General features: G+C 40.7%; 1 protein-coding gene across 1 annotated transcript in view; it reads right to left on the bottom strand.

Annotated features, from left to right (window-relative positions):
• slc36a4 (solute carrier family 36 member 4) overlaps window positions 1–509 on the bottom strand; it is a 44,973-nt gene extending 44,464 nt beyond the window's left edge. Inside the window, exon 1 of the mRNA XM_056265961.1 lies at window positions 253–509. The gene's annotated coding sequence lies outside the window, so the exon portion shown is untranslated. The remainder of the gene's footprint in view (window positions 1–252) is intronic.
• Window positions 510–11,803: the final 11,294 nt, after the last annotated feature.

The raw sequence follows: 11,803 nt of genomic DNA, 5'->3' as shown, positions 1-11,803 counted from the left end.
ATGTATATACACACACATATATATATATATATATATATATATATATATATATATATATACACACACACACACACACGCACGCACATACACACACATATAAACCTATACTTTATAACGATATACAATTATATATCTGCTCACAATAACTTTACATTTTAAAAATAACGCAATATAAAGAGCTAAGTGTTGATTATGAAGTGCATTAAGCAGTTTAAAGTGATGAGTTGTGTAGTGGAAGTGGTGGCGACTCACCGACGGAGCGCAGAAATCTCAGCCGCTCCTCTGTTGCTCTCTCCGGCTTCAAACGCGACCATCACCGGCCCTGTGCTGGATCCGGGATCCCGGTATCCGCTCCGAACAACCCGCGACACGACGACTCAAGCCAACAGTGATGACATGCCATTGGAAAAGAGATACCCGTCAATGAAGATGAGGGCTGCTGGAGATTTCTTCCACACGGACGGTGAACATCATCACAGGATCTCACACACAAACTGTGCAGTGTACGTCACCGTCGTCACGACTATGCAACTCCTTAAAGGGGCCGCGACACAAGTCACAGACACCGGATACGGCCAGGGCCAGGTCTCGAGTTTGACTAGTAGTTAGCTTTAGCAGTTAAGTAGTAGTACACAATAATACAGGCTACATTTCTTCCCCAAAATACAAACTTTATGTATTTAATTATGGTATTATTGTTGAGGTTTCACAAGAGGTTGAGTTCTATTTCTAATCAAGGATGCCTGTTGAGAGCTATGCGTTACATTCCCATAACAAAATCATAAATATAACTATACAAACATAATATACAACAGTGATCTTTACATTTTTGTATGCATAATAATACAATACTTGCTGCTACATAATTTAGATTTCATATTGAGCGAATTCCAAAAGGTGCATTTGTCTTTAAATTAAATTGTTATAAACTCTCTGTTAAATTCGGTACTACTAAAGTTCTCTACTGGCATGCAGAGAAATGTTGTTTGTTTGTTTAATGCAACCAGAAGACATGACATGGGCTGTGTCCAAAATCTCTTACTTAGCCTACTTTGCGACCGCTAAAACAGTATGTTCTAGTATAGATGTGTGTAGTATGAATGTAATGTGGACGTACTACATTCGCCATGTTGTCATTATCTTGTGACTTACCAGCGTCAGTTACTGTCGCTTCACTCACGCCATTCACAAATTCTGTCCAGTGGCCTCATGCGATAGACAGTAAAGTGTCCATAGTATGCACTATGCACACTTCAGAATCTCACTGGTAGTAGGTCATCCGGGTAATTTTCCCCTACTCTTTTATGAGTACTGTGAATTCGACGTACTACTATTGTCATAAACTGTTTTTCAGCTACTAGGTAAGCCTGCAATTTCGGATGTAGCCATAGTTTAGTGCAGTTTACTGTCTACGGGAGACTTTTTTTGCAAAAAATGCAAAGTTTTGTGGGGAGAACCAATACTTTTGTTTTGCGTGAAAACCCGAAAGGTTTTGAGAGTGGATGGAAAGTTTCTCGGGGTAACGAAATACTTTTGCGAGAGAGAGCTATAGGTCAAGAGTTCTTCTTCACATAGAATACAACTGTTTTAAATTGAAATAATATTTCACAATATTACTGTTTTTTGTTGTTGTAATTTTAATCAAATAAATGCATCCTTTGTGAGCAGAAGAGTCTTCTTTTAAAAACATAAAAAATCTTAACGATCCAAAACTTTTGAACGGCAGTGTATTTGCATGTGGAGGGTGATGCTGAAACCGTAAGCAAGTTTTTCCTGACTACTTAAAGACGCTGGCTATTAAAGAGGGCTTTTTACAAAATAGCTGGTAAGATCATTTCAAATGCAGCCTACTTAAGATTAATCTTATGTTAAAGATCTTAAAGTTGCATAACCAGTGTTTTTGAAAAGGATTTCCTAGGGTCAATGGTGCAATAGATTTGCACACATGTTGCAATCTCTGCAGCCCTAGGTGAGCATGAGGCTGATTTTGTGAATAGAAAACCCACTCACTCCCTCAATGTTCAGGTACAGTCCAAGATGCCTTCTCATTTCTCTTTAACTGATTACACTTATCAAATCCTATATGATTTCTCCCTATGGTCATACCACCAGTTATACTATACATGACTGTGTAAGGTCAGCGCTTTGAGGAAGGTTTGGGAAGAGAGGGGGAAAAAACACATACTCACAATGGAACTATATTGTAGACTTCTATAACTTCTGTTATGCTTATTGACAGGGATGTTTGATGGCATGTTGGTTGGAGACAGAGGTTATCCTTGTCAGTGATTTTTAATGACCCTGACCCTGACCCTGACACAAGGCAGCAGCAATCCAACATGTCCCACAGCAAAACCAGGGTCAGAATCGAGAATACCTTTGGCATTCTGAACGTTCGATTTAATTGTCTGCGTGGCCTGAGAGTAGGGCTGGGAATCGCTGGGTACTTCACGATACGATACGATATGCGATACATTGTTCACGATACCGATAATATCACGATATGGCGATACTGCGATAATCGACATATTATCAGTAATAACTCACAATATATCATGTTTTAAAAAATACAAAAAAAAATTTAATTAGGAAAATTAATCTCCATTTATTTTTTGGGATGAAACACAATAACAAAAACAACTTGTGTCTTATCAGTTGCAACAAAACAGTCACAGACACTATTTTAGTGTAACATTGCTGCAATCAGTAGTAATTAAAATGTTTACGCCGGGGTGTGTCGGCTTCGAGCCAGCACCAACCACGGCTTTCTCACAGAGCTCCGGGTGATGCCGCGTGAGGTGTCTGTACATGTGGTCGTGTTTCCCGTTTTGCGGACTTTTGCAAAGCCAGACATCCCAAGTCTCACGGAAGTTCAGGGAGTCTCCCGCATAATGATAGCGTCTCCCTGATGCCCGCAAATTAGTTCAAATCTCCCGGAATCTAGAGCGCGCATGCGAGACAGAACAGCCTACTGCGCGCATAACATACATAGCACGGGAGAGAGCGAGAGACTTTGCGTGTGTGCCTCATGAAAGCTAGTCAAATCCAGTCAACTCTGATAATGAATAGAGCGTTTTATAACGGCTTTTAAGATCGATACTTGGCAAGAGCGCATCGAGAATCGATCGCGGGAGTAAATATCGTGATATATCGCCATATCGATATTTTGGCGCACCCCTACCTGAGAGCATCCCCACTGAGAGCATCCCAGATAGTGTCTGCATGTGCAATACTGCACAATATAGCCACTAAAAGAAAAGAGCAAGTGCCACCAACTCCCCCCTGATGAAACTGACCCCATTACGATGGACTTTCCAGCTGGCAGAGCACTCAGAGACGCAATACTTGTGAGTCCCAGTGTTTTGATTTTCATGACTTCACATACCATCTTCCGGTATTCCAACTCCTCAAGCTGTAGTTTCAGCTGCTTCTTTTTTCTTAGTAGTTTTATCTTACCAGATTTCTTTTGTAGAGGGCTCTGATGGTGTCCGTTTCCACCTAAAGTAGTAACCGACTGGTTATAATTTTATTGTATACATGCAGTTGTAACTTGCACTACCCTTTTTCTCTGGCCTTGGAAGCCGTGATGAAGAGGGTTCATGTAGAGGATGCAGTTGTGAGAAATCCTATAACACAATAGACATCAGAAACCTTTTCTTCTTCATTAGAATATGTTCTAACAAAGCACGTTTACCTCTGCAGCGGTCTCTGAGCAAACATCACAAGCTCCCCCCTATTAACCCAATAAGGCCATGCAATAAATACAACGGCAATAGCATGTCCTCGTGGTATGTTCTGTGCTTAACCTCTGTATGAGACTCTGTAGGTGTGTGTGCTGGCTCCGACAAGGTAATTGAACTCCCCCCAGCTGAAAAACACATTAAGTCATTATTGCTTGCATTTTCGAGTTAAGTTTTAAAAAGGATCAAGCGTTTATGTACACATACGTACCGTTTAAATGTAGCCTGTTTGGTGGAGCCAGCACCTGGATCTGAAGATGCACTTCCTTCGATGCCATCCACGATGGGTCGACCCTGGTTACTGGACTGTATTTTTATTATTATATGAAATTTCATATTCAATTATATGTAATATGCTAGCGTCATGAGTTTTCAATCGGTTTTATCCTTGTTGTGAGCCTATAAAAATTACTGCGTAAAAACGTACGGGTTTACAAAATCAGTTATTTTCTGCCAGCAATTCTCCCGAGCTTTGGCCACTGCAATGGTGTTGCTTTTATGTGCACGCGCATGATAATGAATCATTGATTCAGGGTTTAATCCTGGGTTGAGAGAGAAAGTTGATAACCAGTGTCAAAAAACATATTAACCCAGTTTGGATTTGTTTGGTGTTGTCAACCTGAAACGTACTTTTCTTCAAGTCGTTTAATGCAACAGACCATTGGCCTGTGATTTGTCAAGTGATCCTGAAGACCTTGATTAGCTGGTTCAGGTGTGTTAGATTAGGGTTGGAGCTAAACTCTGCAGGACATTGGGTCCCCAGTAGAAGGGTTGAAGACCTCTGCCCTACACCAGGGGTGTCCAATCCTGTTCCTCGAGGGCCACTGTCCTGCAAAGTTTAGTTCCAACCCCAATTAAACTCACCCGAACCAGCTAATCAAGGGCTGAATCCAAAATCGCCCCCTAAACCCTCAATCACTATTCCCTACGTTTGTCCACTAATACAGTTCACAAGGAGTGAATGAAAACGAGTGAGCGAATTTGGACAGCCGTTGAGTGTACATCGTTTGTACACTCGTTATTGTGGTGCAATGTGGGATTGAATGAGTGCACTCGATAACGTCCACCACTACAAATAGCTGTCCCCTCATATAATGCCCTATTTCATGGTATAGGGGGGCAATTTCGGTCCTGATTCGGATTCAGGTCTTACTAAGCATACTTCTAAGAAACTTCCAAGCAGGTGTGTTGCGGCAATTGGTGGCTAAACACTGCAGGACAGTGACCGTCCAGGACCGAGTTTAGACACCCCTGCCATACACCGTTCATCCTTTGAAGGGATTAGGGCGTAGGGTTTGAGCCCTTCAGAATGAAACACAGGATATTTCAGCGCCTCAGGCTGTAATGCTCTTGAGCAAAAACCTCATGAGAAGGATTTGAACTTGGAACTTCTCAAACTTAGTGTAAAACATCACGACACGGAGTCTTATTAAAAGCATTGAAGCAGTCAGCGTGGCTTTTAACTTCTTTATTAATACTTTAACTGTGGTTACATCATTAAAAGTTTTAAGGCACATTCTTAGATTCAAGTCCTGCTGGAATACATTTTAAAATAAAATAGAGTATGTTTGCCGCTGGGATTGTATATCACAGATGTGTCATAAAAACATGCACTCAATGGTGCATTTGCTCGCACACACACATGGTTTAACCAAAACACATCAGCAACTGACTGTTAAGAGGCATTCGGTAATGAGCATTCAGAAGTATAAACATTCATTTCTGTCATTGGTTTCATGTGACATCCATCAAAGTTCATTTGTGACACGTCCACAGGATCTGTGTGTGTGTGTGTGTGTGTGCATAAGCGTACATGCTACAGACATGTGCAATTCTACAGTCACTTCTCATTTGTACTGATGTGTAACTCTGAGCACAGAGGCATCAGGTCTGACCCTGTTCCTGGGTCATTCCGAGTCTGCTGCGTCTCAGGTGCTTTGGCATGAAACTGGAACCCTGTAAATGCGTTTAGAGCCAACATGGCCATGGCAACAGACACGAACGCTGGTGGCTGGGAGAGGCGCTCTTGCTGGAAGCCAAAGCGGAAGACTCCATTAATACACTCCAAACATGGCACTGAAAACCTCTCCTTTATCAATCCATTCATCCTTATGATTGTGTCCAATTCATGGCATTGGGAAAGAACAAGGGAAAACGAAAGAGACAAGACAAGGACAGGGGGATTTGGCAATTTGGAGTATTTTTACTCGATGGCTCCGGGTCTGGTCGCCACGTAGACGAAGAGGACGATGAGCAGCACGAGCACGACGAGCGTCGGTAGGACGATGGTCGTCACCTGCTCCCTGGCCTCATGCATGGCCTGCTTGCGCTCCTTTTTGTCTTTCCACGACTCCTTCTTCGGCTTGCCCTTTAACTGCCGCATGGCTCAGTGCGTATCCACACAGCGGGTTACCGGCGATCCCAGATGAAAACCCTACAGATGCCCTCCTGTGAAAAGATGTACAATAGGCTTTATGTCAAACGTCACATGAACAAACCAAAAAACAGGTCTCATTGCATCCGCTTGTCAGAGAAAACGTTAATGGTAGTACGAACTGACGGCAATATCTATGGAAGATAATCAACTAACCTAGCTAGTTCTTTATATTGTTGCCGTTTTATTCCGTTTTAGGGCGTTTTCACACCTGGCTCGTTTATTGAGCGTTGTTTCCGAACCTGGTGCGTTTTCTCCTTTATTTAGGCCTATGTAAACATGCCAATCGCGCCAAAAAAATCTCTCCCAGATAGCCCAAAGTTCCCGAACGAGGCGGTTCGGTTGAGGTCAAAAAAGCAACATGATCCAATGAACCAACGAACCAAGCGGTATCATAATTCACAACGGGAAATGTTTTATAAAAATCAGCAGTGTCTGATTCTGTGAGTGAGCACATTAGTTATCGCAGTGTGGTAGGAAAGAGGCTAGCAATAGCAAGCTAGCTTTGAAAGCATGAGATCCCAACCTCCCTTCAGAGCGTCTCCTAAGCCACGCCTCCTTTAAAACACATGAACGCGCAAGTGAAGCAAAGCCAGAGCAGATAAGCGTCATAAGAATAATAATGAACAGAGCTGTAGTTGTACCAAAGACTATAGAGTAACACAAGACGTGTCACTCATTTTGTTTTGAATGGGGAAAAGTGCAATTCTCAATATGGTGGAATAAGTCCCGCCTTCTAAATAAGAGCCAATCGCCGATTGGTAAAGTCATTGCATCACTGCAGCTGCAGTTAGAAGCTCCGGTTCCAATAGAAACAGTCAGACGCGCTTCCACTGCGCATTAGCTTGATCCGGCCTGAAGAATAACATTTTCTATCATGATTCGAGCGTTTAGAAAAAATTTGATGAGACAGTTGTTGTCAGATTTCATTGGTGATTTCAAATCTGAAATTTAATCGTAAGCTTGGCGAACAGTTTTAAAGAATTTGATGTTTCCCCATTCAAAGAGGTGAGAGCTGCACTTGCATGCCCGAGAGGCGTTTCAAAGATGGCCGCCGAGTGAAATGACTTGTCTTAAAGGGACTTTGGTTGTACCACCTGACTGCTGCAGATTCATTTCGCCTAAATCTGAGTGTGAGGACGTGAATAGTCCGGGTAGAACGCCACGGGTTGCTATCTCTAAATTACGGTTACGACATAGTGTGACCGCAGCATAAGCTCGAGGTTTTGGTTCAGGAGGAACTGTAAAAGTTGGCTGCTGTTTGTTTGTGGCGCTCTGTGACTGTCTGTCTACAACTCTGCATGGCCTTACAGAACGGGGTGATGACGTGTGATGTCTGCGTGAGCAGCTGCGCGGCGGTATGGAAATACATATGTTGACAGGCAGGTAGGACATCCTATCATTGCATTTGGACCGAATGCAATGATTGGACAAACATTTTTTGGTCAGATATATGTACATATTTTAATATTTAGACCACTTCTATAATTGACTGCTATCAGGATGTGACGAGAGTTTCAACCAGTATAACAAATAGTGTTAGTGAAAAGAATTGCCTACTCTACCTTTAAAATGTTGTTCAATTGCTCTTCTCCATGCATTGCAAGAATGCTGTCCTGACGAAGCCTTGATTCCCGCTCTAACTGCATTAGAAGTGTTTGCGTGTAGCCGCAACTACAAATAAAGCCACAATAATAAAGTGAACTTGTTTATCCATCTTGACGCAGAGGAACGTAAACGTGTGAAATCTGACCAATAAGAGGACAGCTTTACTCACTTGCATAAACACATTTCTGGAACACTTTCAAATGTTGCTGTGTGAAAGCGATCCGAACCAAGAAGAAAATGCAACACAGTAACAAATTAAATCCCTGTTTCGGAACAAAGCAATCGATTTGCAGGTCTGAAAACAGCCTTAATATTCAAATGTTAGCAAAAAACTTTTAGATATCAATCTGCCTATGTGATGGACATCTGTTATGCTCATCTTTGCTCATTCATATGAAGGTATCCTGAGTAAAATAGCTCTATTTTTAACAAAGCACATACAAAAGACCTGAGCCGTAAGCAATGCAACTGTTAAATAAATAATTTTTTTCTAGTAAAATACATGAATAACCCTTTGTAAAGTTGTAGCAACGTAGTTTTTAAGCATTTGATGGCTTTTATTTATATATAGCTAAAAGATAACAACAAAAAATTATTTTAGGGTAAACTTAACAATAAGGTGTCATTTGTTAACATTAGTTAACACTGAACCATACTTCTACTACAGCATTTCTTAATATTAGTCAATGTTAATTTCATACATTGGGAGTTGACTGTAAAAAAACTGAGGCACAGTAAGTTGATATATTTTGATAAAAGACTGCAAAGATTCCTTATAATAATGTGCCATGATGAAATGTGCACAATAAATAGTCTATTATTAATAAATAATACAATTTGGGAATTTTTAATACCTTTAAAGTTGTTTTTGTTAAATGATTATGCAGTGAGAATTTAATTTTGTAATACGTCAAATGAGTTATGCATGCATTACAATTATTATTTTTTTTTTAACTTGAAAAATGTTTAATATGGAGTATAGCATGTCACACTTAATTCACTGCTGTCTATACAAAATAAAAATACATTAATAATAAATGCACCATTGGTGCTCAGGTCCTAAATATTGCTCCATATCTGTGGCTTCACACCTTTAGTAAGTTTTTTCACCAGTAGTCATGGAAACTGAGCAAAGGCCAGGACTAAGAAATCTGAATGTGAAAATGCAGTAGCGCACACACACACAGAACCGCAGACACAATTCCCACCCAGGCAAACAGGAACTGGGTGTTGTATCCTGAATCTTAAGATTGTGTGATTTTGTGCACACATTACGTGTGTGTAATAATGAACTACATGCTTAAATAAAACCACATATTCAATTAAATAAACCACTTTCAAAAATCAACAAACAAGCCGATTTTCATAGTATTTTGCAGACCAGCTCGGGTGAATCAGGGTAATCTAGGTTGGACATGAAGCTCTGATGTGGAACTTTACGAGCAGGCGACAAGTTTTTCAGTGACTGATGTTGATACTTCTATATATAAATGCTGATATATACAATTTAATTAGAGCAAATGACATGTAAACTGATATGAAGAATTGTTCAAATCTACTACCAAAACCATTGGCAGAACTGAAACAAGGTTTCATTTGTGATTCATGGATAAGGATTTTAAAATAACTTTGAATATGACTGATTCGCTCATGAATCAATCAGGCCAATTTGTTGGAGTGATTCATTGAAATGAACCAATTTGAAAAAAAGTGTATACTCAATTATTCAGAAAATGTCCATGACTGTAAAGCCTTTATTAATAGTGTCAAAATTATGTAATATACCGGTCCAACAAGAAACATCGCCATATTTGATCTGGGTTTTGTCAAGTCATAATTTGTTGGTAAAGTGTTGGTGGACAACCAGTAAATAATGTCCTAGATTACCTTAAAGGGATAGTTCACCCAAAAATAAAAAAAATCTGTCGTCAATTACTCACCCTCATGTCGTTCCAAACCCTTTTGTTCGACTTCGGAACACAAATGAAGATCTTTTTAATGAAATCTAAGAGATTTGACAGTCTACGCAACCATCACTTTCAAGCCCCAGAAAGGTATAAAAGACACCATTAAAGTAATCCATGCGACTCTTGGTTTAACCTCAATTTTATGAAGCTTTATTTGCGCAAAAAAAAACATAATGTATCACTTTATTTACAAAATATTAATCTCCAACACACATTCACGTATCTGCTCTCGCGTCAAAACAACATGCACGCGTGCGTTGTGGTGCTCTTGTGAATGCACGCTGGGAATAATTGTTTTGAAAACAAAGCATTCATATCACTTCATAAAGTTATGATTAGTCACATGGATTACTTTAAGGACGTCTTTACTACTTTCAAGCCTCAGAAAGCTAGTAGTTGCGTAGACTGTCAATGGAGGGTCAGAAAGCTCTCAGATTTCATCAAAAATATCTTTATTTTTGTTCTGAAGATGAACGAATGACATGGAGGTGAGTAATTAATGACAGAATTTTTGGCTGAACAAACCCTATTACTCACTTTATAACACACATACAAAACATCCTAAACCCACCAAGCACAATACAGCATAACATGAACACGACATGCGCCATACTGTGTATAAATGCTGTTGCAATTCACATTATGAATCAGCACTATACCGGTGGTGTTTGTGACATCTTGTGTTGAACTTTTATGAATAGAAAAACTAAAAGGTTACCGTTCTCAGAATCACTGCTCAATACACATGAGAGTTGGCCGTGAGAAAAGCTAAGGCGTCCCGGTCAAGCTCACAGACCAGGCTGCTATTGAACTAAAAAACTACTGCATTGACAGCGTGAGCCTCATAGTTTCTCTTCTGCGTCGAAGTTGCTTGTCAGTGTTTACAATGAAACGAGTTGCTACAGACAACACATCAACGACCTGTTGCATGCAAATGACTCGAAAAGTCTCCGATCCCACTTCACACACATGTTGCTTGTGCTCGCGCTTTAAAAACGCACCTAAATGTGGACTGCGTCTCGTGCACTCGCGCCGCGCGCGTGGGGACACTTCCACGCACTTTTCGCTTACCGCCACAGTGTGAGTTCCGCTACACCCGCGCGCACCGCCCGGAGGTGTTTCGTACAGTGTGTTTGAGTGTTCCGCAGTCGTTGTCACGGTTCCCGGAGGTTTCGAGTGAGTGAGTGAGCGGGGGCTCGACCGAGATTACGTGGCAGAGCTGGAGCTGGAGCCTCGCGCGCAGAAGGAGGAGCACGCGCACGCTCTCCCTCTGCGGGGGCACGAGAGACGGAAAAGAGGTGGAAGAAAAAAGAAAACATCTGTAGTGACAGTGACTCCTCGCTGCCGACAGGGGGAAACGCGGAGACGATCAACAGATCAGAATACTCAATGACCCAAAAAGGGCTGTAAACTTTTCTTTTTTTTTTACACAAAACGCCCCCACTACTTTACTTGCAATTTACTTGGAAGCTTGTTTCCACCACTGAATAAAAAGTAGAAAAAGGTAATTGCAACATTTTATTTAATTCTGACTTTTTTCATTTGCATGAAATAAACGCAAAATTGCGTGTTATAAAGGCAAAATTGCATGTTATAAAGGCATAAATTGTTTGAAATAAACTCACAATAACGTGTTATAAGAATTGTGTGGAAAAAAATCGCAATTGTGAGAAATAAAGTCAGATTTGTGATATAAACTCGCAATTACACTTTATAAAGTCGGAGGTGTGATATGTGAGAATTGCGAGCTGATGTTTTTCCTCAGAATTGAGTCAGAAGTGCGATATGTAAACTCACAATTTTGAGTTGGGGAGTTTTTTTTAAGTCTAAATTGTGAGATAAGAAGTCGAAACGATCTGGAAAATGTTTTATTCCATGGCGGAAACAAGCTTCCATACTGTAACAGCACTAGACTGTAAACAGTATAAGAACCAGAGCATAAGCCGCTTTCCGACCAAGTAGTTACAGGAACTTAGTTATAGGAACTGTCCACTTCTAAACAGTTCTAAGAACTACTCTCCCCCAAACTCGGTTTTGCTGTTTGCGTTCGCACT

This window comes from Rhinichthys klamathensis, unplaced genomic scaffold (assembly GCF_029890125.1).
Source record: "Rhinichthys klamathensis goyatoka isolate OS25496 unplaced genomic scaffold, OSU_Roscu_1.1 h1tg000243l_1, whole genome shotgun sequence".
Taxonomy (NCBI): domain Eukaryota; kingdom Metazoa; phylum Chordata; class Actinopteri; order Cypriniformes; family Leuciscidae; genus Rhinichthys; species Rhinichthys klamathensis.
The sequence above is the reverse complement of the archived record's forward strand: the minus strand, read 5'-3'. Positions and strand labels throughout refer to the sequence as shown.